Below are 27,459 nucleotides of genomic sequence, written 5' to 3'. Positions count from 1 at the left end.
CCACTGCGTCCGGCAGCCGCGTGACCCCCCGCCCGCAAGAGGAAAGGGGGGGAGGGGGAGTGGGTCATGGAGGGATGTGATGGGTAACTGTATTGCAGCACGCGCTCGCTGCCCGGACCCACCACGTCCGGCAGCAGCGCGACCCCCCCGCCCACCCAGTGGAGAGGGAGAGATGGAGGAGGAGTGAGAGATGGTGGAAAACCCCCCTTGCCCTCCGTAGAGGTAAAAACATGTGGGGGCTGATGGTGGAGGAGGGGGGGGGGGAGGGGGCGGGCGGGAGCGCCGATCCGTCAGTCCAGGACCAGCGCGCCCGCCAGCCGCCCCGACGTACCAGCAATACGCGGCAGAGGCGGGTGCAGGGACGGCTTAACCCCGTCCCTGGAAGGGCGCCTCAGCCGCTCACGGACCCCCGGCACTCCGTCCCCAGCCGCAGCCAGCGGCGGGGATGGAGAGAACAAGGTGAGCACGGGTGGGTGGCCGCACACGCTCCCGCACTGCAGGCGCGGCAGGCTTCCCCCCGGGCCGGGCGTACCATAACGGAGTCCATGAGCCGGGGGAAGGGGGGGGGGGGGGCCGCGCTGCGCTGGGGCAGCATGATTACGGCACTATGAAGATCCTGCTGCGTACTTATGGTACAGCAGGATCTAAGCTGCTCATCTGTTTGGGAGCTATGCTCTTACAATAAAGGTTAAGAAAAAGATAGGCAAAAGAAGAGACACAGGGATAGATAGAAGGAAGATTAGGGAAAGCACAAGAGAGAAAGAGAGCTAGGGAAATGAGATGGAGCAAGGAAAATAAGCAGATAATATAAATAAGTGTACTTAGCAGTCCATGGAAAAAGCTGGGAGAGGCAGGATGTGCTGGGTCTAAAGACTATATGTATGTCAGACCGGCCCCTATGCAGAATCCAGCCAATCACAATCCAGGCAGTTTTTCTTCCATTCCTCCCACAAAAACTGTAACCCCTTACGTGCCAGAGTGATGCACTAAGAGGCGTGCCGCATGCCCATCCGGTGAGTTTATGTTGCTTTCGGCCATATTACATGACCTACGCAGTCTTTATACACATAATTCCACACAGTAATGCCCCTTACACATATGAGACACATTATTAATGTCCTTATAAACATAATTTGCCTTAAACATTATGACAACCTTTATTAATGCCCTTTCTCTAACGTCCTAAGTGGATGCTGGGGACTCCGTCAGGACCATGGGGTTTAGCGGCTCCGCAGGAGACAGGGCACAATAATAAAAGCTTTAGGATCAGGTGGTGTGCACTGGCTCCTCCCCCTATGACCCTCCTCCAAGCCTCAGTTAGATTTTTGTGCCCGGCCGAGAAGGGTGCAATCTAGGTGGCTCTCCTGAGCTGCTTAGAATAAAAGTTTAAGTTAGGTTTTTTATTTTCAGTGAGTCCTGCTGGCAACAGGCTCACTGCTACGAGGGACTTAGGGGAGAGACGTAAACTCACCTGCGTGCAGGATGGATTTGCTTCTTAGGCTACTGGACACCATTAGCTCCAGAGGGAGTCGGAACACAGGTCTCACCCTGGGGTTCGTCCCGGAGCCGTGCCGCCGACCCCCCTTGCAGATGCCGAAGTTGAAGAGGTCCAGAGGTCCAGAAACAGGCGGCAGAAGACTTTCAGTCTTCATAAGGTAGCGCACAGCACTGCAGCTGTGCGCCATTGTTGTCAGCACACTTCATACCAGCGGTCACTGAGGGTGCAGGGCGCTGGGGGGGGCGCCCTGGGCAGCAATGTATTATACCTTTTTTATGGCTAAAATACATCACATATAGCCCTTGAGGCTGTATGGATGTATTTAACCCCTGCCAGATCTCACAAACTCCGGGAGAAGAGCCCGCCATTTTAGGGGGCGGGGCCTATTCTCCTCAGCACACGGCGCCATTTTCCTGCTCAGCTCTGCTGTGAGGAAGGCTCCCAGGCTCTCCCCTGCACTGCACTACAGAAACAGGGTTAAAACAGAGAGGGGGGGCACTTATTTGGCGATATGATTACATATGTGAAAATGCTATAAGGGAAAACACTTGTATAAGGGGTTGTCCCTGTATAATTATAGCGTTTTTGGTGTGTGCTGGCAAACTCTCCCTCTGTCTCCCCAAAGGGCTAGTGGGGTCCTGTCCTCTATCAGAGCATTCCCTGTGTGTGTGCTGTGTGTCGGTACGTGTGTGTCGACATGTAGGAGGACGATGTTGGTGAGGAGGCGGAGCAAATTGCCTGTATTGGTGATGTCACTCTCTAGGGAGTCGACACCGGAATGGATGGCTTATTTAGGAATTACGTGATAATGTCAACACGATGCAAGGTCGGACACAGTCAGGGGCTTGTAAAAACGCCCATTTACCTCAGTTGGTCGACACGGACACTGACTTCAGTGTCGACGGTGAAGAAACAAACGTATTTTCCTTTAGGGCCACACGTTACATGTTAAGGGCAATGAAGGAGGTGTTACATATTTCTGATACTACAAGTACCACAAATAAGGGTATTATGTAGGGTGGGAATAATCTACTTGTAGTTTTTCCTGAATCAGATAAATTAAAGTGTGTGATGATACGTGGGTTTCCTCCGATAGAAAATTATTGGAGGTATACCCTTTCCCGCCAGAAGTGAGGGCGAGTTGGGAAACACACCTTAGGGTGGATAAGGCGCTCACACGCTTATAAAAACAAGTGGCGTTACCGTCTCCAGATACGGCCGCCCTCAAAGAGCCAGCTGATAGGAAGCTGAAAAATATCCTAAAAAGTATATACACACATACTGGTGTTATACTACGACCAGCAATCGCCTCAGCCTGGATGTGCAGCGCTGGGGGGGCTTGGTCGGATTTCCTGACTGAAAATATTGATACCCTTGACAGGAACAATATTTTATTGACTATAGAGCATTTTAAGGATGCATTTCTATATATGCGAGATGCGCAGAGGGATATTTGCATTCTGGCATCAAGAGTAGATGTGATGTCCATATCTGCCAGACGATGTTTATAGACACGACAGTGGTCAGGTGATGCAGATTCCAGACGGCACATGGAAGTATTGCCGTATAAAGGGGCGGTCCATCGGACCTGGTGGCCATGGCAACAGCTGGAAAATCCACTTTTGTTACCCCAAGTCACATCTCAGCAGAAAAGGACACAGTCTTTTCAGTCTCAGTCCTTTCGTACCCATAAAGGCAGGCGGGCAAAAGGCCAGTCATATCTGCCCAGGGTTAGAGGAAAGGGAAGAAGACTGCAGCAGGCAGCCCATTCCCAGGAACAGAAGTCCTCCACAGCTTCTGCCAAGTCCGCAGCATGACGCTGGGGCCATACAAGCGGACTCAGGTGCGGTGGGGGGTCATCTCAAGAGTTTCAGCACGCAGTGGGCTCACTCGCAAGTGGACTCCTGGATCCTACACGTAGTATCCCAGGTGTACATTGGAAATTCGAGACGTCTTCCCCTCACAAGTTCCTGAAGTCTGCTTTACCAACGTCTCCCTCCGACAGGGAGGCAGTATTGGAAAAAAATTCACAGGCTGTATTCCCAGCAGGTGATAATCAAAGTACCCCTCCTACAACAAGGGAAGGGGTATTATTCCACACTATATTGTGGTACTGAAGCCAAACGGCTCGGTGAGATCTAAAAGATTTGAACAATTACATACAAGGGTTCAAATCAAGATGGAGTCACTCAGAGCAGTGATAGCGAACCAGGACGATATGGTGTCACTGGATATCAGGGACGCTTACCTACATGTCCAAATTTTGCCCTTCTCACCAAGGGTATCTCAGGTTCGTGGTACAGAACTGTCACTATCAGTTCAGACGCTGCCGTTTGGATTGTCCACGGCACCCCGGGTCTTTACCATGGTAATGGCCGAAATGATGATTCTTCCTAAAAGAAATATGGACGCTTTCCTGATAAGGGCAAGGTCCAGAGAACAGTTGGCGGTCGGAGTAGCACTATCTCAAGTAGTTCTACGACAGCACGAGTGGATTCTAAATATTCCAAAATCGCAGCTTTTTCCGACGACACGTCTAATGTTCCTAGGAATGATTCTGGACACAGTCCAGAAAAGGATGTTTTCTCCCGGAGAAGAAGACCAGGGAGTTATCCGAGCTAGTCAGGAACCTCCTAAAACCAGGAAAAGTATCAGTGCATCATTGCACAAGGGTCCTGTGAAAAATGGTGGTTTCTTACAAAGCGATCCCATTCGGTAGATTTCACGCAAGAACCTTTCAGTGGAATCTGCTGGGAAAATGGTCCGGATCGCATCTTCAGATGCATCAGCGGATAACCCTGTCTCCAAGGACAAGGGTGTTTTCTTCTGCGGTGGCTGCAGAGTGCTCATCTATGAAAGGGCCGCAGATTCGACATTCAGGACTGGGTCCTGGTGACCACGGATGCCAGCCTGAGTGGCTGGGGAGCAGTCACACAAGGAAAAAATTTCCAGGGAGTGTGATCAAGTCTGGAGACTTCTCTTCACATAAATATACTGGAGCTAAGGGCAATTTACAAGGCTCTAAGCTTAGCAAGACCTCTGCTTCAAGGTCAGCCGGTATTGATCCAGTGGGACAACATCACGGCAGTCGCCCACGTAAACAGACAGGGCGGCACATGAAGCAGGAGGGAAATGGCAGAAACTGCAAGGATTCTTCGCTGGGCGAAAAATCATGTGATAACACTCTCAGCAGTGTTAATTCCGGGAGTGGAAAACTGGGAAGCAAACTTCCTCAGCAGGCATAACCTCCACCCGGGAGAGTGGGGACTTCAGCGGGAAGTCTTCCACATGATTGTAAACCGTTGGGAAAAACCAAAGGTGGACATGATGGCGTCCCGCCTGAACAAAAAACTGGACAAATATTGCGCCAGGTCAAGGGACCCTCAGGCAATAGCGGTGGACGCTCTGGTAACACTGTGGGTGTACCAGTCAGGGTATGTGTTCCCTCCTATGCATCTCATACCAAAAGTACTGAGAATCATAAGAAGGAGATGAGTAAGAACGATACTCGTGGTTCCGGATGGGTCAAGAAGGACTTGGTACCCGGAACTTCAAGAGATGCTCACGGAAGAACCGTGGCCTCTACCTTTAAGAAAGGACCTGCTCCAGCAGGGGCCTTGTCTGTTCCAAGACTTACCGCGGCTGCGTTTGACGGCATGGCAGTTGAACGCCGGATCCTGAAAGGGCATTCCAGATGAAGTCATCCCTACCCTGGTCGAAGCCAGGAAGGATGTAACCGCAAAACATTTTCACCGCATTTGGCGAAAATATGTTGCGTGGTGTGAGGCCAAGAAGGTCCCTACAGAGGAATTCCAACTGGGTCGTTTCCTACATTTCCTGAAAACAGGACTGTCTATGGGCCTAAAATTAGGGTCCATTAAGGTTCAAATTTCGACCCTGTCAAATTTCTTCCAGAAAGAACTGGCTTCAGTGCCTGAAGTTCAGACGTTTGTAAAAGGGGTACTGCATATACAGCCTCCTTTTGTGCCCCCAGTGGCACCTTGGGATCTCAATGTTGTTTTGAGTTTCCTAAAGTCACATTGGTTTGATCCACTCACCACTGTGGAATTAAAATATTTCACATGGAAGGTGAAGATTCTATTAGCCCTGGCTTCAGCCAGGCGTGTGTCAGAATGGGCGGCTTTATCATATAAAAGCCCTTACTTAATTTTTCATTCTGACAGGGCAGAATTGAGGACTCGTCCTCAATTTCTCCTTAAGGTGTTTTCTGTTTTTCACATGAACCAACCTATTGTGGTACCTGCGGCTACTAGGGACTTGGAGGACTCCAAGTTACTTGACGTTGTCAGGGCCCTGAAAATATATGTTTCCAGGACGACTGGAGTCAGAAAATCTGACTCGCTGTTTAGCCTGTATGCACCCAACAAGATGGGTGTTCCTGCTTCTAAGCAGACGATTGCTCGCTGGATTTGTAGTACAATTCAGCTTGCACATTCTGTGGCAGGCTTGCCACAGCCAAAATCAGTAAAAGCCCATTCCACAAGGAAGTGGGCTCATCTTGGGCGGCTGCCCGAGGGGTCTCGGCTTTACAACTTTGCCGAGCTGCTACTTGGTCAGGGGCACACCCTGACTGAGGAGGACCTGGAGTTCTCTCATTCGGTGCTGCAGAGTCATCCGCACTCTCCCGCCCGTTTGGGAGCTTTGGTATAATCCCCATGGTCCTGACGGAGTCCCCAGCATCCACTTAGGACGTTAGAGAAAATAAGAATTTACTTACCGATAATTCTATTTCTCGTAGTCCGTAGTGGATGCTGGGCGCCCATCCCAAGTGCAGATTGTCTGCAATACTTGTACATAGTTATTGTTACAAAAATCGGGTTATTCTTGTTGTGAGCCATCTTTTCAGAGGCTCCTTCGTTGTTATCATACTGTTAACTGGGTTCAGATCACAGGTTGTACGGTGTGATTGGTGTGGCTGGTATGAGTCTTACCCGGGATTCAATATCCTTCCTTATTATGCACGCTCGTCCGGGCACAGTATCCTAACTGAGGCTTGGAGGAGGGTCATAGGGGGAGGAGCCAGTGCACACCACCTGATCCTAAAGCTTTTATTATTGTGCCCTGTCTCCTGCGGAGCCGCTAAACCCCATGGTCCTGACGGAGTCCCCAGCATCCACTACGGACTACGAGAAATAGAATTATCGGTAAGTAAATTCTTATTTTTACACATAATGTCCCTTACACATATGCCGCACATTATTAATGCCCTTATACACATAATGACATGTATAGTGCCCCCTACACATTTGCTGCACATTATTAGTGCCCCTATACACATAATGACACACATACAGTAGTACCCTGTTACACATATGCCGCACATTATTAATGCCCTTATACACGTAATGACATGTATAGTGCCCACTACACATTTGCTGCACATTATTAGTGCCCCTATACACATAATGACACACATACAGTAGTACCCTGTTACACATATGCTGCACATTATTAATGCCCTTATACACGTAATGACACACAGTGCCCCTTACACATATGTTGCACATTATTAATGCATTTTTACATGACACACATAATGCTCCTTACACATATTCCGAACACTACTGCACAACCAACCCACTCACATGCACACAGCACTCACACTGCCACTAACACTGTGACCTCTGCCTCTGCTTGGATACAGATGTGTCCTCACAAATCTTGCATCAATGCTAACGTCGGGCACCTTTTTTTATGAAAATGCATCTTATTTGCAATGCATTGGTATGTGGCTAGGATGCACAAGCAGCTTCTGCTGATTACAATGATATGCTGCATGCCTATATACTGTGTGAGACTGTGGCTGTATCTGCATATGAAATGCTACACACAGAATATAGGCATGCCGCATATCATTTTAATCAGCAGAAGCTGCTGATGCCCCTAGGCATATCAAATGCCCTAGGCAATTGCCTAGTTTGCCTATAGCTATGGCCGGCTCTGCGGCTGGGACACACCCACAGTAGTCACTTTGAGGGGGCCACCTGCCCGCGCGCAAAGGCACTGCCCCCACAACCCCTGTGTCCTGCCCGCTTAGAATCCAATAAAATGGCATACATAATGTTACTGTACAGAAGAAGCAGAAAGTGGTAAAATTAATCTTTTGTTTTGACCATAAAACTTTATAGCTTTTCTTGAGAGGATATACATAGGGCACAAGTTTAGACACTTCCACGTTAATCTGAAATGATACTAGGATTGGAACATCCCAGCGTTCAGGATCCCGGCACTGGCATTAAGATCCATGTCAGGATTCCGAGCAGTGTCGGGATTCTGGTGTCTGTATTCTGATCGAATCCCGATGAAACATATGTAACCACTGGTTAAAATAACTATTTTAGGCATTTGTGTCTAATGTTAAATCTAATATGGATATATATGTATTGTGACATCATACCTCCCAACCTCTAATTTCTATAAAGAGCTCCCGAAAAAGGGGCGTGGCTTTGCGGGAGGACCCACGATCGCAAGTCACGCCCCTGTTTTCGTCACTGAGGGGGCATGCCCAGCGCTCTGTGAGCCGCTGGCATGCCCCCTCTCCCTTTGGCTGCAGTGAATATACGCTGTGCGCATGCGCACAGCGTCTATTCACCGCTGCTTTGCAAAGCAGGACAGCAAATGCATGAGCCTCCCAACTGCCCCCCCTCCGCGGGACACTGCGGCCCGCGGGTGGGACAGCGGGACAGTCCCCAAAAAACAAGACTGTCCCTCGAAAATCGGGACAGTTCGGAGGTATGTGGCATGTTGTTGTGGCTGGCCTTGTAGGGTTTATTTATTTAGATGTGGTAAAGATTTTATGATAAAAAGTGTTTATCACATATTATATGCCCATTATATGAGTATATGGGTGGGTGTTGTGGACTTATTCATGTGCAGCAGAAGTGTTAGCCCAGAGTGTTGTGTGTTCACACAGCTCTGACTGATAAAGTTGTGGGGCTCCTCTTAAAAAAAGCAGGAAAGATCCTGGGCTTTAGCCTCTACAAGATAAATATCAGCCCTGCACTCCTGTCACGGGAGTCATCACAGTGCCTGGCAGTTGGGGGAGTGAGTCCCTGGCCAGACAAAGCACCTGAGGTAAAGTCTGACATTACAGTTAGAACTCCCTGTCAGAATGCAGGTCCCTGTATACACTGACTGAAAAGACAAACTATCAGCCAGGCACAGCAGAGGGAAGTGAGGGAAGCTGTGAGACAGAGAAGCTGCCTGTGTGACTGATTCCTGTCAGCGGCAGAGAGCAGAACCTAGCTACAGAGGAGTGACAGGCAAGAGAAGCAGCCAACAGCAGTAGGTCTGTATAGTAACACTACACCTCTATATGTCAGAAGGAGAATAGGGACAAGACTTTCATCAGGTAACCCACTAAGTACCTCCACAAAGATTGCAAAACTATAGCCCACAGGTGAACACTATGGGGGGGAATTCCAAGTTGATCGCAGCAGGATTTTTGATAGCAACTGGGCAAAACCATGTGCACTGCAGGGGAGGCAGATATAACATGTGCAGAGAGAGTTAGATTTGGGTGTGGTGTGTTCAATCTGCAATCTGATTTGCAGTGTAAAAATTAAGCAGCCAGTATTTACCCTGCACAGAAACAATATAACCCACCCAAATCTAACTCTTTCTGCACATGTTATATCTGCCCCCCTGCAGTGCACATGGTTTTGCCCAGTTGCTATCAAAAATCCTGCTGCGATCAACTTGGAATTACCCCCTATATGCTGACAGGAGGCTCTACACCACAGGTTCTCAAACTCGGTCCTCAGGACCCCACACAGTGCATGTTTTGCAGGTCTCCTCACAGAATCGCAAGTGAAATAATTAGCTCCACCTGTGGACCTTTTAAAATGTGTCAGTGAGTAATTAATACACCTGTGCACTTGCTGGGTTACCTGCAAAACATGCACTGTGTGGGGTCCTGAGGACCGAGTTTGAGAACTACTGCTCTACACTAACAGTTGCTGCTGTCATGTTATTATATCCCAAACTGACAGCAGAGTCAGCATAAGAGCCACAGACAGCACGTAGTGAAAGGAAGGAACTGTGGGGGTCATTCCGGGTTGATCGCTCGCTGCTGATTTCTCTAACGTCCTAGTGGATGCTGGGGACTCCGAAAGGACCATGGGGAATAGCGGCTCCGCAGGAGACTGGGCACAAAGTAAAAGCTTTAGGACTAGCTGGTGTGCACTGGCTCCTCCCCCTATGACCCTCCTCCAAGCCTCAGTTAAGATTTTGTGCCCGAACGAGAAGGGTGCAATCTAGGTGGCTCTCCTGAGCTGCTTAGAGTAAAAGTTTAAATAGGTTTTTTTATTTTCAGTGAGACCTGCTGGCAACAGGCTCACTGCATCGAGGGACTAAGGGGAGAAGAAGCGAACTCACCTGCGTGCAGAGTGGATTGGGCTTCTTAGGCTACTGGACATTAGCTCCAGAGGGACGATCACAGGCCCAGCCATGGATGGGTCCCGGAGCCGCGCCGCCGGCCCCCTTACAGAGCCAGAAGAGTGAAGAGGTCCGGAAAATCGGCGGCAGAAGACGTCCTGTCTTCAATAAGGTAGCGCACAGCACCGCAGCTGTGCGCCATTGCTCTCAGCACACTTCACACTCCGGTCACTGAGGGTGCAGGGCGCTGGGGGGGGGCGCCCTGGGACGCAATGAAAATACCTTAAATGGCTAAAAATACATCACATATAGCTCCTGGGCTATATGGATGTATTTAACCCCTGCCAGTTTTCTACAAAAAAGCGGGAGAAAGGCCACCGAAAAAGGGGCGGAGCCTATCTCCTCAGCACACAAGCGCCATTTTTTCCTCACAGCTCCGTTGGAGGAAGGCTCCCTGACTCTCCCCTGCAGTCCTGCACAACAGAAACAGGGTAAAACAAGAGAGGGGGGGCACTAAATTGGCATATTAATATATACAGCAGCTATATTAGGGAAAAACACTTATATAAGGTTATCCCTGTATATATATAGCGCTCTGGTGTGTGCTGGCAAACTCTCCCTCTGTCTCCCCAAAGGGCTAGTGGGGTCCTGTCCTCTATCAGAGCATTCCCTGTGTGTGTGCTGTGTGTCGGTACGCTGTGTCGACATGTATGAGGAGGAAAATGGTGTGGAGGCGGAGCAATTGCCTGTGTTAGTGATGTCACCCCCTAGGGAGTCGACACCTGACTGGATGGTCTTATGGAAAGAATTACGTGATAGTGTCGGCACTTTACAAAAGACTGTTGACGACATGAGACAGCCGGCAAATCAGTTAATACCTGTACAGGCGTCTCAAACACCGTCAGGGGCTATAAAACGCCCGTTACCTCAGGTCGATACAGACACTGACACGGACACTGACTCCAGTGTCGACGGTGAGGAAACAAACGTATTTTCCAGTAGGGCCACACGTTACATGATCACGGCAATGAAGGAGGTTTTGAACATTTCTGATACTACAAGTACCACAAAAAAGGGTATTATGTGGGGTGTGAAAAAACGACCCGTAGTTTTTCCTGAATCAGATGAATTAAATGAGGTGTGTAATGAAGCGTGGGTTTCCCCCGATAAAAAACTGCTAATTTCTAAAAAATTATTGGCATTATACCCTTTCCCGCCAGAGGTTAGGGCGCGTTGGGAAACACCCCCTAGCGTAGATAAGGCGCTCACACGCTTATCAAAACAAGTGGCGTTACCGTCCCCTGATACGGCCGCCCTCAAGGAACCAGCTGATAGGAAGCTGGAAAATATCCTTAAAAGTATATACACACATACTGGTATTATACTGCGACAAGCAATCGCCTCAGCCTGGATGTGCAGTGCTGGGGTGGCTTGGTCGGATTCCCTGACTGAAAATATTGATACCCTGGACAGGGACAATATATTATTGACTATAGAGCATTTAAAGGATGCATTTCTATATATGCGAGATGCACAGAGGGATATTTGCACTCTGGCATCAAGAGTAAGTGCGATGTCCATTTCTGCCAGAAGAGGATTATGGACGCGACAGTGGTCAGGGGATGCGGATTCCAAACGGCATATGGAAGTATTGCCGTATAAAGGGGAGGAGTTATTTGGGGTCGGTCTATCGGACCTGGTGGCCACGGCAACGGCTGGAAAATCCACCTTTTTACCCCAAGTCACCTCGCAGCAGAAAAAGATACCGTCTTTTCAGGCTCAGTCCTTTCGTCCCCATAAGGGCAAGCGGGCAAAAGGCCACTCATATCTGCCCCGGGGCAGAGGAAGGGGAAAAAGACTGCAGCAAACAGCCTCTTCCCACGGACAGAAGCCCTCCCCCGCTTCTGCCAAGTCCTCAGCATGACGCTGGGGCCTTACAAGCGGACTCAGGCACGGTGGGGGCCCGTCTCAAGAATTTCAGCGCGCAGTGGGCACACTCGCAAGTGGACCCCTGGATCCTGCAGGTAGTATCTCAGGGGTACAAATTGGAATTCGAGACGTCTCCCCCTCGCCGGTTCCTGAAGTCTGCTTTACCAACGTCTCCCCCCGACAGGGAGGCGGTATTGGAAGCCATTCACAAGCTGTATTCCCAGCAGGTGATAATCAAGGTACCCCTCCTACAACAGGGAAAGGGGTATTATTCCACGCTGTTTGTGGTACCGAAGCCGGACGGCTTGGTGAGACCCATTTTAAATCTGAAATCCTTGAACACTTACATAAAAAGGTTCAAGATGGAGTCACTCAGAGCAGTGATAGCGAACCTGGAAGAAGGGGACTATATGGTGTCTCTGGACATCAAGGATGCTTACCTCCATGTCCCAATTTGCCCTTCTCACCAAGGGTACCTCAGGTTTGTGGTACAGAACTGTCACTATCAGTTTCAGACGCTGCCGTTTGGATTGTCCACGGCACCCCGGGTCTTTACCAAGGTAATGGCCGCAATGATGATTCTTCTTCGAAGAAAAGGCGTCTTAATTATCCCTTACTTGGACGATCTCCTGATAAGGGCAAGGTCCAGAGAACAGTTAGAGGTCGGAGTAGCACTATTTCAAGTAGTACTACGACAGCACGGATGGATTCTAAATATTCCAAAATCGCAGCTGATTCCGACGACACGTCTGCTGTTTTTAGGGATGATTCTGGACACAGTACAGAAAAAGCCAAGGAGTTATCCGACCTAGTCAGGAACCTCCTAAGACCAGGCCAAGTGTCAGTACATCAATGCACAAGGGTCCTGGGAAAGATGGTGGCTTCTTACGAAGCGATTCCATTCGGCAGATTCCACGCAAGAACTTTTCAGTGGGATCTGCTGGACAAATGGTCCGGATCGCATCTTCAAATGCATCAGCGGATAACCCTGTCTCCAAGGACAAGGGTGTCTCTCCTGTGGTGGTTACACAGTGCTCATCTCCTAGAGGGCCGCAGATTCAGCATTCAGGATTGGGTCCTGGTGACCACGGATGCCAGCCTGAGAGGCTGGGGAGCAGTCACACAGGGAAAAAATTTCCAGGGCTTGTGGTCAAGCATGGAAACGTCACTTCACATAAATATCCTGGAACTAAGGGCCATTTACAATGCCCTAAGTCAGGCAAGACCTCTGCTTCAGGGTCAGCCGGTGTTGATCCAGTCGGACAACATCACGGCAGTCGCCCACGTAAACAGACAGGGCGGCACAAGAAGCAGGAGGGCAATGATGGAAGTGGCAAGGATTCTTCGCTGGGCGGAGAATCATGTGATAGCACTGTCAGCAGTGTTCATTCCGGGAGTGGACAACTGGGAAGCAGACTTCCTCAGCAGACACGATCTTCACCCGGGGGAGTGGGGACTTCACCCAGAAGTCTTCCACATGATTGTGAACCGTTGGGAAAAACCAAAGGTGGACATGATGGCGTCCCGCCTCAACAAAAAACTGGACAGATATTGCGCCAGGTCAAGGGACCCTCAGGCAATAGCTGTGGACGCTCTGGTAACACCGTGGGTGTACCAGTCAGTGTATGTGTTCCCTCCTCTTCCTCTCATACCAAAAGTACTGAGAATCATAAGAAGGAGAGGAGTAAAGACTATACTCGTGGCTCCGGATTGGCCAAGAAGGACTTGGTACCCGGAAATTCAAGAGATGCTCACGGAAGACCCGTGGCCTCTACCTCTAAGAAAGGACCTGCTCCAGCAGGGACCATGTCTGTTCCAAGACTTACCGCGGCTGCGTTTGACGGCATGGCGGTTGAACGCCGGATCCTGAAGGAAAAGGCATTCCGGATGAAGTCATCCCTACCCTGATCAAAGCCAGGAAGGATGTAACCATACAACATTATCACCGTATTTGGCGTAAATATGTTGCGTGGTGCGAGGCCAGGAAGGCCCCTACAGAGGAATTTCAACTGGGTCGGTTCCTGCATTTCCTGCAAACAGGACTGTCTATGGGCCTCAAATTAGGGTCCATTAAGGTTCAAATTTCGGCCCTGTCAATATTCTTCCAAAAAGAACTGGCTTCTGTTCCTGAAGTTCAGACGTTTGTCAAGGGAGTACTGCATATACAGCCTCCTTTTGTGCCTCCAGTGGCACCTTGGGATCTCAATGTAGTTTTGGGATTCCTAAAATCACATTGGTTTGAACCACTCACCACTGTGGACTTAAAATATCTCACATGGAAAGTGGTAATGCTGTTAGCCCTGGCTTCAGCCAGGCGTGTCTCAGAATTGGCGGCTTTATCCTATAAAAGCCCTTACCTAATTTTTCATACGGACAGGGCAGAATTGAGGACTCGTCCTCAATTTCTTCCTAAGGTGGTTTCAGCATTTCACTTAAACCAGCCTATTGTGGTGCCTGCGGCTACTAGGGACTTGGAGGATTCCAAGTTGCTGGACGTAGTCAGGGCCCTGAAAATATATGTTTCCAGGACGGCTGGAGTCAGAAAATCTGATTCGCTGTTTATCCTGTATGCCTGCTTCTAAGCAGACGATTGCTCGTTGGATTTGTAGTACAATTCAGCTTGCACATTCTGTGGCAGGCCTGCCACAGCCAAAATCTGTAAAAGCCCATTCCACACGGAAAGTGGGCTCATCTTGGGCGGCTGCCCGAGGGGTCTCGGCTTTACAACTTTGCCGAGCAGCTACTTGGTCAGGGGCAAACACGTTTGCTAAATTCTACAAATTTGATACCCTGGCTGAGGAGGACCTGGAGTTCTCTCATTCGGTGCTGCAGAGTCATCCGCACTCTCCCGCCCGTTTGGGAGCTTTGGTATAATCCCCATGGTCCTTTCGGAGTCCCCAGCATCCACTAGGACGTTAGAGAAAATAAGAATTTACTTACCGATAATTCTATTTCTCATAGTCCGTAGTGGATGCTGGGCGCCCATCCCAAGTGCGGATTGTCTGCATTACTTGTACATAGTTATTGTTACAAAAATCGGGTTATTGTTGTTGTGAGCCATCTTTTCAGAGGCTCCTTCTGTTATCATGCTGTTAACTGGGTTCAGATCACAAGTTGTACGGTGTGATTGGTGTGGCTGGTATGAGTCTTACCCGGGATTCAAAATCCTTCCTTATTGTGTACGCTCGTCCGGGCACAGTATCCTAACTAAGGCTTGGAGGAGGGTCATAGGGGGAGGAGCCAGTGCACACCAGCTAGTCCTAAAGCTTTTACTTTGTGCCCAGTCTCCTGCGGAGCCGCTATTCCCCATGGTCCTTTCGGAGTCCCCAGCATCCACTACGGACTATGAGAAATAGAATTATCGGTAAGTAAATTCTTATTTTTTGCAGTGCAGCGATCAGGTGAAAAAACGGCATTTCTGCGCATGCGTATGCTCCGCAATGCGCACACGCGATGTACTGGTACAAAGCTCTTTGTGGTTGTGCTCAGGTTCTAGCAAAGTTTTTCTTCGCACTGGCAGCCGCTAGAAGATTGACAGGAAGGGGGCATTACTTGGTGTCAACTGACAGTTTTCAGGGAGTGTTTGCAAAAACGCAGGCGTGTCTGAAAAAACGCAGGCGTGGCTGGGCGTTCACTGGGCATGTGTATGATGTCAAATTCGGACACGAATAGGCTGAAGTGATCGCAAGCGCTGAGTAGGTTCAGAGCTACTCTGAAATTGCACAAACTGTTTTTGTAGAGCTCGGCTGCACATGCGTTCGCACTTCTGCTAAGCTAAAATACACTCCCCAGTGGGCGGCGGCATAGCGTTTGCACGGCTGCTAAAACTAGCTAGCGAGCGATCAACTCCGAATGACCCCCATAGTCGCCGCCCAATGGGGAGTGTATATTTGCTGTGCAAGGGTGCGATCGCATGTGCAGCCGAGCGATACAAAAATAGTTTGTGCAGTTTCTGAGTAGCTCAGAACTTACTCAGCCCTTGCGATCACTTCAGCATGTCCGGTCCTGGAATTGACGTCAGACACCCGCCCTGCAAACGCCTGGACACGCCTGCGTTTTTCCAAACACTTCGAGAAAACGTTCAATTGACATCCAGAAACCCCCTCTTCCGGTCAATCTCCTTGCGATCGGCTGTGCAAATGTATTCTTCCTTAAATCCATCACACAGCAACGATCTGCTTTGTACCTGTACGTCGCACCTGCGCATTGCGGTATATACGCATGCGCAATAATGACCTGATCGCTGCGCAGCTAAAAAAAGGTAGCGTGCGATCAGGTCAGAATGACCCCCTGTGTCTGGTCAATTTTAACTAAAAGCAAAAGTTGCATCACTATTGAAATCTAAGGAGAGAGGGAGAGATATTTGCTAGATCTACCATCCACAGGAAGACAAGGAATTGTAACTAATACCCCTTTCACACTGCCAATGCCTTTTCCCACCCGGGAATTGGAAACTGGTCCTTCCCGGGTGGGATCCGGAATTGGCAGCTGCTGCAGACTTCCCCGACCCGGCAATATGCCGGGCAGGTTGCCATGGCAGCGGGGGGGGGGGGGGCGGAGGTGGAGGCGGCGCTTGGAGATGAGATCATCTCCGCACCACCTCTCCCTATCTAGTAAACGGGTGCGACCCAGGAGCCCGTTTATGCAGCCACTGACCCGGTATTCAACCAGGTATAACACTGCTTTGTACCCGGGTTGAATTGCCGGGTCAGGCGACCCGGGATTTCGGCTATGCCCCTTTCACACCGCTAGCCGACCTGTGTCGACCTGGCAATATGCCGGGTCGAAAATGGGTTATTTGTGCGGTGTGAAAGGGGTATTAGAAAGCTCATTAACTCATCTAACAATACTGCATAAATTTCTTATATAAGAGAATAACAATATAACACTAAATAGGAGAGTACAGCAACATTACATTCACTCCAATGCTGTTCAAGACAGCTTCAAGCAGGCTATAACAAAAGGAAAGTTTTGGAGATTAACAATAAGCTTTGCTAGGATATAATTACATAGGCCGCATATGAGCTTCAGGAATTGGAAATAAATGTAATGACTGATTTGTAATATCATCCTAGCTCAAAGACTGGAAACAATTATTCAATAGTACAGTTAAAGTCCACTGACAAGTATAAAGCATTAAGGGCAACTTTGATCAGCTGCAGTGGCAAACGCAGGATTTGCATGGGGGGGTTTCCAGAACTGGGCGGAGCCAATCACGGGGGTGGGGACTGAGGTCACCCAGTATATGCTGGGTCCGTAAAACTAGTGTGTGTGTGTGTGTGTATGTATGTATATATATACTGTACATATATCTGCACATATATATACATGTGTGTGTATGTATATATATATATATATATATATATATACACACATACACATAGCATATTAAACATGCATACATATATATATATATATTATATGTACAGTACACATATATATATATACATGTGTATATAAATATATATATATCGTGTGTGTGTGTGTTTATATGTATGTATGTGTATATATGTATGCACATGGATATATATTTACTATAATTAAAATAAAGTAAACTTTTATTGCACTTACAAGTGCCACCAGGAAGACAGCAGGCTGCAGAGGACGCTAGACAGCCATTAATAATACTCATGCAGCTTAAAAAAAAAAAAAAAAAATTTACTGGAAGGGGTTTCTGGGTGCTCGGAAACCCCCCCCTGGGTGCGCCACTGAGCTGCACTGTCAAATTGGAGCATTAGACATTGGATTTAATAGTTTCTGTTAACTTACTTTCTCTAACGTCCTAAGTGGATGCTGGGGACTCCGTAAGGACCATGGGGAATAGCGGCTCCGCAGGAGACTGGGCACAACTAAGAAAGATTTAGGACTACCTGGTGTGCACTGGCTCCTCCCTCTATGCCCCTCCTCCAGACCTCAGTTAGAATTTTGTGCCCGGCCGAGCTGGATGCACACTAGGGGCTCTCCTGAGCTTCTAGAAAAGAAAGTATAAATTAGGTTTTTTATTTTCAGTGAGATCTGCTGGCAACAGACTCACTGCTACGAGGGACCGAGGGGAGAGAAGCGAACCTACCTGCTTGCAGCTAGCTTGTGCTTCTAGGCTACTGGACACCATTAGCTCCAGAGGGATCAAACACAGGCCGAGCCTCGGTCGTCCGGTCCCGGAGCCGCGCCGCCGTCCCCCTGGCAGAGCCAGAAGCAAGAAGACGTTCCTGGAAATCGGCAGCAGAAGACTTCGGTCTTCATTAAGGTAGCGCACAGCACTGCAGCTGTGCGCCATTGCTCCCCATGCACACCACACACTCCGGTCACTGATGGGTGCAGGGCGCTGGGGGGGGGGGGGCGCCCTGGGCTGCAATAAGAGTACCTTACTTGGCAAATTACCACATAATATAGTCATTAAAACTATATATGTGTAAAATTCCCTGCCATAACTTTCCATAAAAAAGCGGGAGAAGTCCGCAGAAAAAGGGGCGGAGCTATCTCCCTCAGCACACTGGCGCCATTTTCCCTCACAGCTCTGCTGGAAGGACGCTCCCCAGGCTCTCCCCTGCAGTTTCCAGACTCCATAGGGTAAAAAAGAGAGGGGGGGCACTAAATTTAGGCGCAATCTGTATAATATTAGCAGCTATAGGGGAAAAATCACTGTGGGTAGTGTGAATCCCTGCATTATATAGCGCTCTGGTGTGTGCTGGCATACTCTCTCTCTGTCTCCCCAAAGGGCTTTGTAGGGTCCTGTCCTCAGTCAGAGCATTCCCTGTGTGTGTGCGGTGTGTCGGTACGGGTGTGTCGACATGTTTGATGAGGAGGCTTATGTGGAGGCGGAGCAGGTGCCGATAAATGTGATGTCACCCCCTGCGGGGTCGACACCTGAATGGATGGACATGTGGAAGGAATTACGTGACAGTGTCAACTCCTTACATAAAAGGTTTGACGACATAGCAGATGTGGGACAGCCGGCTTCTCAGCTCGTGCCTGCCCAGGCGTCTCAAAAGCCATCAGGGGCTCTAAAACGCCCGCTACCTCAGATGGCAGACACAGATGTCGACACGGATACTGACTCCAGTGTCGACGATGATGAGACTAGTGTACATTCCAATAGAGCCACCCGTTACATGATTACGGCAATGAAAAATGTGTTGCACATTTCTGATATTACCCCAGGTACCACAAAAAAGGGTATTATGTTTGGGGAGAAAAAACTACCAGTGGTTTTTCCCCCTTCTGATGAATTAAATGAAGTGTGTGAAGAAGCGTGGGCTTCCCCCGATAAGAAACTGGTCATTTCTAAAAAGTTACTAATGGCGTACCCTTTCCCGCCAGAGGATAGGTCACGTTGGGAGACATCCCCTAGGGTGGATAAAGCGCTCACACGCCTGCCTAAGAAGGTGGCACTACCGTCTCCGGACACGGCCGCCCTAAAGGAACCTGCTGATAGGAAGCAGGAGGCTATCCTGAAGTCTGTTTATACACACTCAGGTATTATACTGAGACCAGCTATTGCTTCAGCATGGATGTGCAGTGCTGCAGCTGCGTGGTCAGATTCCCTGTCAGAAAATATTTATTCCTTAGACAGGGACACTATATTGCTAACCATAGAGCATATTAAAGACGCAGTCTTATACATGAGAGATGCACAGAGGGATATTTGCCGGCTGGCATCTAAAATAAGTGCAATGTCCATTTCTGCCAGGAGGGGTTTATGGACTCGGCAGTGGACAGGGGATGCAGATTCTAAAAGGCACATGGAAGTTTTGCCTTACAAGGGTGAGGAGTTGTTTGGGGATGGTCTCTCGGACCTCGTTTCCACAGCGACAGCTGGGAAGTCAGCATTTTTACCCCATGTTCCCTCACAGCCAAAGAAAGCACCGTATTATCAGGTACAGTCCTTTCGGCCCCAGAAAGGCAAGCGGGTTAAAGGCGCGTCCTTTCTGCCCAGAGGCAGAGGTAGAGGGAAAAAGCTGCAGCATACAGCCAGTTCCCAGGAACAAAAGCCCTCCCCCGCTTCCTCTAAGTCCACCGCATGACGCTGGGGCTCCACAGGCGGAGCCAGGTACGGTGGGGGCCCGTCTCAAGAACTTCAGCGAACAGTGTGCTCGCTCACGGGTGGATCCCTGGATTCTACAAGTAGTATCTCAGGGGTACAAGCTGGAATTCGAGACGTATCCCCCTCGCAGTTTCCTCAAATCTGCCTTGCCAACAGCTCCCCCGGACAGGGAGGCAGTGCTGGAGGCAATTCACAAGCTGTATTCGCAGCAGGTGATAGTCTAGGTAACCCTCCTTCAACAAGGAAGGGGTTACTATTCCACAATGTTTGTGGTACCGAAACCGGACGGTTCGGTGAGACCCATTTTAAATTTGAAATCCTTGAACACTTATATAAAAAGGTTCAAGTTCAAGATGGAATCGCTCAGGGCGGTTATTTCAAGCCTGGAGGAGGGGGATTACATGGTATCACTGGACATCAAGGATGCTTACCTGCATGTCCCCATTTACCCTCCTCACCAGGAGTACCTCAGATTTGTGGTACAGGACTGTCATTACCAATTCCAGACGTTGCCGTTTGGTCTGTCCACGGCACCGAGGGTATTTACCAAGGTAATGGCCGAAATGATGATACTCCTTCGGAAAAAGAGAGTTATAGTTATCCCGTACTTGGACGATCTCCTTATAAAGGCGAGGTCCAGGGAACAGTAGTGGATCAGAATAGCACTAGCTCGGGAAGTGCTACAGCAGCACGGCTGGATCCTGAATATTCCAAAGTCGCAGCTGGTTCCTACAACGCGTCTACTGTTCCTGGGGATGGTTCTGGACACAGAACAGAAAAAGGTATTTCTCCCGGAGGAGAAGGCCAAGGAGTTGTCATCTCTAGTCAGAGACCTCCTGAAACCAAAACAGGTGTCGGTGCACCACTGCACGCGAGTCCTGGGAAAGATGGTAGCTTCTTACGAAGCAATTCCATTCGGAAGGTTCCATGCAAGGATCTTTCAGTGGGATCTGTTGGACAAGTGGTCCGGATCGCATCTTCAGATGCATCGGCTGATAACCCTGTCTGCAAGGACCAGGGTGTCTCTACTGTGGTGCCTGCAGAGTGCTCATCTTCTGGAGGGCCGCAGATTCGGCATACAGGACTGGGTCCTGGTGACCACGGATGCCAGCCTTCGAGGCTGGGGGGCAGTCACACAGGGAAGAAACTTCCAAGGACTCTGGTCAAGCCAGGAGATTTCCCTACACATAAATATTCTGGAACTAAGGGCCATTTACAATGTCCTAAGTCAGGCAAGACCCCTGCTTCAAAACTAGAGATGAGCGCCTGAAATTTTTCGGGTTTTGTGTTTTGGTTTTGGGTTCGGTTCCGCGGCCGTGTTTTGGGTTCGAACGCGTTTTGGCAAAACCTCACCGAATTTTTTTTGTCGGATTCGGGTGTGTTTTGGATTCGGGTGTTTTTTTCAAAAAACACTAAAAAACAGCTTAAATCATAGAATTTGGGGGTCATTTTGATCCCAAAGTATTATTAACCTCAAAAACCATAATTTACACTCATTTTCAGTCTATTCTGAATACCTCACACCTCACAATATTATTTTTAGTCCTAAAATTTGCACCGAGGTCGCTGTGAGTAAGATAAGCGACCCTAGTGGCCGACACAAACACCGGGCCCATCTAGGAGTGGCACTGCAGTGTCACGCAGGATGGCCCTTCCAAAAAACCCTCCCCAAACAGCACATGACGCAAAGAAAAAAAGAGGCGCAATGAGGTAGCTGTGTGAGTAAGATTAGCGACCCTAGTGGCCGACACAAACACCGGGCCCATCTAGGAGTGGCACTGCAGTGTCACGCAGGATGGCCCTTCCAAAAAACCCTCCCCAAACAGCACATGACGCAAAGAAAAAAAGAGGCGCAATGAGGTAGCTGTGTGAGTAAGATTAGCGACCCTAGTGGCCGACACAAACACCGGGCCCATCTAGGAGTGGCACTGCGGTGTCACGCAGGATGTCCCTTCCAAAAAACCCTCCCCAAACAGCACATGACGCAAAGAAAAAAAGAGGCGCAATGAGGTAGCTGTGTGAGTAAGATTAGCGACCCTAGTGGCCGACACAAACACCGGGCCCATCTAGGAGTGGCACTGCAGTGTCACGCAGGATGTCCCTTCCAAAAAACCCTCCCCAAACAGCACATGACGCAAAGAAAAAAAGAGGCGCAAGGAGGTAGCTGACTGTGTGAGTAAGATTAGCGACCCTAGTGGCCGACACAAACACCGGGCCCATTTAGGAGTGGCACTGCAGTGTCACGCAGGATGTCCCTTCCAAAAAACCCTCCCCAATCAGCACATGATGCAAAGAAAAAGAAAAGAAAAAAGAGGTGCAAGATGGAATTGTCCTTGGGCCCTCCCACCCACCCTTATGTTGTATAAACAAAACAGGACATGCACACTTTAACCAACCCATCATTTCAGTGACAGGGTCTGCCACACGACTGTGACTGATATGACGGGTTGGTTTGGACCCCCCCCAAAAAAGAAGCAATTAATCTCTCCTTGCACAAACTGGCTCTACAGAGGCAAGATGTCCACCTCATCATCACCCTCCGATATATCACCGTGTACATCCCCCTCCTCACAGATTATCAATTCGTCCCCACTGGAATCCACCATCTCAGCTCCCTGTGTACTTTGTGGAGGCAATTGCTGCTGGTCAATGTCTCCGCGGAGGAATTGATTATAATTCATTTTAATGAACATCATCTTCTCCACATTTTCTGGATGTAACCTCGTACGCCGATTGCTGACAAGGTGAGCGGCGCCACTAAACACTCTTTCGGAGTACACACTTGTGGGAGGGCAACTTAGGTAGAATAAAGCCAGTTTGTGCAAGGGCCTCCAAATTGCCTCTTTTTCCTGCCAGTATAAGTACGGACTGTGTGACGTGCCTACTTGGATGCGGTCACTCATATAATCCTCCACCATTCTATCAATGTTGAGAGAATCATATGCAGTGACAGTAGACGACATGTCCGTAATCGTTGTCAGGTCCTTCAGTCCGGACCAGATGTCAGCATCAGCAGTCGCTCCAGACTGCCCTGCATCACCGCCAGCGGGTGGGCTCGGAATTCTGAGCCTTTTCCTCGCACCCCCAGTTGCGGGAGAATGTGAAGGAGGAGATGTTGACAGGTCGCGTTCCGCTTGACTTGACAATTTTGTCACCAGCAGGTCTTTCAACCCCAGCAGACTTGTGTCTGCCGGAAAGAGAGATCCAAGGTAGGCTTTAAATCTAGGATCGAGCACGGTGGCCAAAATGTAGTGCTCTGATTTCAACAGATTGACCACCCGTGAATCCTTGTTAAGCGAATTAAGGGCTCCATCCACAAGTCCCACATGCCTAGCGGAATCGCTCCGTGTTAGCTCCTCCTTCAATGTCTCCAGCTTCTTCTGCAAAAGCCTGATGAGGGGAATGACCTGACTCAGGCTGGCAGTGTCTGAACTGACTTCACGTGTGGCAAGTTCAAAGGGCATCAGAACCTTGCACAACGTTGAAATCATTCTCCACTGCGCTTGAGACAGGTGCATTCCACCTACTATATCGTGCTCAATTGTATAGGCTTGAATGGCCTTTTGCTGCTCCTCCAAACTCTGAAGCATATAGAGGGTTGAATTCCACCTCGTTACCACTTCTTGCTTCAGATGATGGCAGGGCAGGTTCAGTAGTTTTTGGTGGTGCTCCAGTCTTCTGTACGTGGTGCCTGTACGCCGAAAGTGTCCCGCAATTCTTCTGGCCACCGACAGCATCTCTTGCACGCCCCTGTCGTTTTTTAAAAAATTCTGCACCACCAAATTCAAGGTATGTGCAAAACATGGGACGTGCTGGAATTTGCCCATATTTAATGCACACACAATATTGCTGGCGTTGTCCGATGCCACAAATCCACAGGAGAGTCCAATTGGGGTAAGCCATTCCGCGATGATCTTCCTCAGTTGCCGTAAGAGGTTTTCAGCTGTGTGCGTATTTTGGAAACCGGTGATACAAAGCGTAGCCTGCCTAGGAAAGAGTTGGCGTTTGCGAGATGCTGCTACTGGTGCCGCCGCTGCTGTTCTTGCGGCGGGAGTCCATACATCTACCCAGTGGGCTGTCACAGTCATATAGTCCTGACCCTGCCCTGCTCCACTTGTCCACATGTCCGTGGTTAAGTGGACATTGGGTACAGCTGCATTTTTTAGGACACTGGTGACTCTTTTTCTGAGGTCTGTGTACATTTTCGGTATCGCCTGCCCAGAGAAATGGAACCTAGATGGTATTTGGTACCGGGGACACAGTACCTCCAACAAGTCTCTAGTTGGCTCTGCAGTAATGATGGATACCGGAACCACGTTTCTCACCACCCAGGATGCCAAGGCCTCAGTTATCCGCTTTGCAGTAGGATGACTGCTGTGATATTTCATCTTCCTCGCAAAGGACTGTTGAACAGTCAATTGCTTACTGGAAGTAGTACAAGTGGGCTTACGACTTCCCCTCTGGGATGACCATCGACTCCCAGCGGCAACAACAGCAGCGCCAGCAGCAGTAGGCGTTACACGCAAGGATGCATCGGAGGAATCCCAGGCAGGAGAGGACTCGTCAGAATTGCCAGTGACATGGCCTGCAGGACTATTGGCATTCCTGGGGAAGGAGGAAATTGACACTGAGGGAGTTGGTGGGGTGGTTTGCGTGAGCTTGGTTACAAGAGGAAGGGATTTACTGGTCAGTGGACTGCTTCCGCTGTCACCCAAAGTTTTTGAACTTGTCACTGACTTATTATGAATGCGCTGCAGGTGACGTATAAGGGAGGATGTTCCGAGGTGGTTAACGTCCTTACCCCTACTTATTACAGCTTGACAAAGGGAACACACGGCTTGACACCTGTTGTCCGCATTTCTGGTGAAATACCTCCACACCGAAGAGCTGATTTTTTTGGTATTTTCACCTGGCATGTCAACGGCCATATTCCTCCCACGGACAACAGGTGTCTCCCCGGGTGCCTGACTTAAACAAACCACCTCACCATCAGAATCCTCCTGGTCAATTTCCTCCCCAGCGCCAGCAACACCCATATCCTCCTCATCCTGGTGTACTTCAACACTGACATCTTCAATCTGACTATCAGGAACTGGACTGCGGGTGCTCCTTCCAGCACTTGCAGGGGGCGTGCAAATGGTGGAAGGCGCATGCTCTTCACGTCCAGTGTTGGGAAGGTCAGGCATCGCAACCGACACAATTGGACTCTCCTTGTGGATTTGGGATTTCGAAGAATGCACAGTTCTTTGCTGTGCTGCTTTTGCCAGCTTGAGTCTTTTCATTTTTCTAGCGAGAGGCTGAGTGCTTCCATCCTCATGTGAAGCTGAACCACTAGCCATGAACATAGGCCAGGGCCTCAGCCGTTCCTTGCCACTCCGTGTCGTAAATGGCATATTGGCAAGTTTACGCTTCTCCTCCGACAATTTTATTTTAGGTTTTGGAGTCCTTTTTTTTCTGATATTTGGTGTTTTGGATTTGACATGCTCTGTACTATGACATTGGGCATCGGCCTTGGCAGACGACGTTGCTGGCATTTCATCGTCTCGGCCATGACTAGTGGCAGCAGCTTCAGCACGAGGTGGAAGTGGATCTTGATCTTTCCCTAATTTTGGAACCTCAACATTTTTGTTCTCCATATTTTAATAGGCACAACTAAAAGGCACCTCAGGTAAACAATGGAGATGGATACTAGTATACAATTATGGACTGCCTGCCGAGTGCAGACACAGAGGTAGCCACAGCCGTGATCTACCGTACTGTACTGTGTCTGCTGCTAATATAGACTGGTTGATAAAGAGATGTCTATGTAACTATGTATGTATAAAGAAGAAAGAAAAAAAAACCACGGTTAGGTGGTATACAATTATGGACGGACTGCCTGCCGAGTGCCGACACAGAGGTAGCCACAGCCGTGAACTACCGCACTGTACTGTGTCTGCTGCTAATATATAGACTGGTTGATAAAGAGATAGTATACTCGTAACTAGTATGTATGTATAAAGAAAGAAAAAAAAACCACGGTTAGGTGGTATATACAATTATGGACGGGCTGCCGAGTGCCGACACAGAGGTAGCCACAGCCGTGAACTACCGCACTGTACTGTGTCTGCTGCTAATATATAGACTGGTTGATAAAGAGATAGTATACTCGTAACTAGTATGTATGTATAAAGAAAGAAAAAAAAACCACGGTTAGGTGGTATATACAATTATGGACGGGCTGCCGAGTGCCGACACAGAGGTAGCCACAGCCGTGAACTACCGCACTGTACTGTGTCTGCTGCTAATATATAGACTGGTTGATAAAGAGATAGTATACTCGTAACTAGTATGTATGTATAAAGAAAGAAAAAAAAACCACGGTTAGGTGGTATATACAATTATGGACGGGCTGCCGAGTGCCGACACAGAGGTAGCCACAGCCGTGAACTACCGCACTGTACTGTGTCTGCTGCTAATATAGACTGGTTGATAAAGAGATAGTATACTCGTAACTAGTATGTATGTATAAAGAAAGAAAAAAAAACCACGGTTAGGTGGTATATACAATTATGGACGGGCTGCCGAGTGCCGACACAGAGGTAGCCACAGCCGTGAACTACCGCACTGTACTGTGTCTGCTGCTAATATAGACTGGTTGATAAAGAGATAGTATACTCGTAACTAGTATGACTATAAAGAAAGAAAAAAAAAACACGGTTAGGTGGTATATACAATTATGGACGGGCTGCCGAGTGCCGACACAGAGGTAGCCACAGCCGTGAACTACCGCACTGTACTGTGTCTGCTGCTAATATATAGACTGGTTGATAAAGAGATAGTATACTCGTAACTAGTATGTATGTATAAAGAAAGAAAAAAAAACCACGGTTAGGTGGTATATACAATTATGGACGGGCTGCCGAGTGCCGACACAGAGGTAGCCACAGCCGTGAACTACCGCACTGTACTGTGTCTGCTGCTAATATATAGACTGGTTGATAAAGAGATAGTATACTCGTAACTAGTATGTATGTATAAAGAAAGAAAAAAAAACCACGGTTAGGTGGTATATACAATTATGGACGGGCTGCCGAGTGCCGACACAGAGGTAGCCACAGCCGTGAACTACCGCACTGTACTGTGTCTGCTGCTAATATATAGACTGGTTGATAAAGAGATAGTATACTCGTAACTAGTATGTATGTATAAAGAAAGAAAAAAAAACCACGGTTAGGTGGTATATACAATTATGGACGGGCTGCCGAGTGCCGACACAGAGGTAGCCACAGCCGTGAACTACCGCACTGTACTGTGTCTGCTGCTAATATATAGACTGGTTGATAAAGAGATAGTATACTCGTAACTAGTATGTATGTATAAAGAAAGAAGAAAAAACCACGGTTAGGTGGTATATACAATTATGGACGGGCTGCCGAGTGCCGACACAGAGGTAGCCACAGCCGTGAACTACCGCACTGTACTGTGTCTGCTGCTAATATAGACTGGTTGATAAAGAGATAGTATACTCGTAACTAGTATGTATGTATAAAGAAAGAAAAAAAAAACACGGTTAGGTGGTATATACAATTATGGACGGGCTGCCGAGTGC

At 48.8% G+C, this 27,459-nt stretch overlaps 1 protein-coding gene across 3 annotated transcripts in view; it reads left to right on the top strand.

The window, feature by feature from the left end:
- The first annotated feature begins 8,489 nt into the window (after positions 1-8,489).
- TEX11 (testis expressed 11) overlaps positions 8,490-27,459 on the top strand; it is a 1,490,225-nt gene continuing 1,471,255 nt past the window's right edge. For 2 of the 3 annotated variants that reach the window (XM_063937125.1, XM_063937123.1), the window contains exon 1: positions 8,493-8,807. The gene's annotated coding sequence lies outside the window, so the exon portion shown is untranslated. Of the gene's footprint in view, positions 8,808-27,459 lie in introns of all 3 variants that reach the window. The other variant, XM_063937124.1, reaches the window with a different exon arrangement.

Source organism: Pseudophryne corroboree, chromosome 8 (assembly GCF_028390025.1).
Source record: "Pseudophryne corroboree isolate aPseCor3 chromosome 8, aPseCor3.hap2, whole genome shotgun sequence".
NCBI lineage: Eukaryota > Metazoa > Chordata > Amphibia > Anura > Myobatrachidae > Pseudophryne > Pseudophryne corroboree.
The sequence above is the reverse complement of the archived record's forward strand: the minus strand, read 5'-3'. Positions and strand labels throughout refer to the sequence as shown.